The 750-nt window shown below is 46.4% G+C and overlaps 1 non-coding gene across 1 annotated transcript; it reads left to right on the forward strand.

Moving 5' to 3' along the window:
* Positions 1 to 258: 258 nt before the first annotated feature.
* LOC145565774 (small nucleolar RNA R71) lies at positions 259 to 364 on the forward strand. The gene has a single exon (XR_014095154.1). It is a non-coding gene; the product is annotated as a small nucleolar RNA R71 (small nucleolar RNA).
* The last annotated feature ends 386 nt before the right edge of the window (positions 365 to 750 follow it).

A 750-nucleotide genomic window follows, 5' to 3' on the forward strand; every position in this document is an offset into this window, starting at 1 on the left:
CCAAGATTGGCTATTTGAGATGTCAAATTATTGATGGCGTTGAGGTGATCGACGGAGTAGACCGCATTCCCTCCTTTTCTTAAAGACTCCCTCTCTCCTTCCTGCCAATCCATGTGGTGTCTCACCACATCCTCAATTATCTCGATGACTTGCTCCTCTGTTTTGTTCATAATCGGGCCACCCGCTCCCGTTTCCAAGCTAGTCTTTCCTTGTGGGCTCAATCCCCCATAGAAAATTTGAAGCACTTGATATGATGGAATGCCATGATGAGGGCACTCCCTTTGATATTCTTTGTATCGTTCCCATGCCTCATATATGGTTTCACTAGCCCTTTGACGGAAGCCTTGGATCAAAGCCCTTGCCTCGGCCGTCTTCTTTTGAGAATAGAATCTCCCTAAGAAAGCCGTGGTGAACTCGTCCCAAGTTCTCAAGGAGTTAGGCCTCACCTCCTTCTCAAGCCATTCAAGAGCCCTTCCTATCAAAGAAAAAGGAAATAACTTTAGTCTCACAAACTCTTGAGTTACCCCATTTACCTTGATTGTGTTGCAATATTTCTCGAACTCGTTCAAGTGTGCAAGAGGGCTCTCATGTTTTGCTCCACTATATTGCCTCCTTTCAATCAAATTTATCATCGTGGGCCGAATCTCGAAGTCATTGGCTTGAGTGACGGGTGGAGCAATGCCGCTTGAAGCTCTATAAGCTCCCGGAGTTCCCAACTCCTTTAAAGGTCTTTGAGGTGGTGGTTCCGCG

This window comes from Chenopodium album, chromosome 10 (genome assembly GCF_948465745.1).
Source record: "Chenopodium album chromosome 10, dcCheAlbu1.1, whole genome shotgun sequence".
NCBI lineage: Eukaryota > Viridiplantae > Streptophyta > Magnoliopsida > Caryophyllales > Amaranthaceae > Chenopodium > Chenopodium album.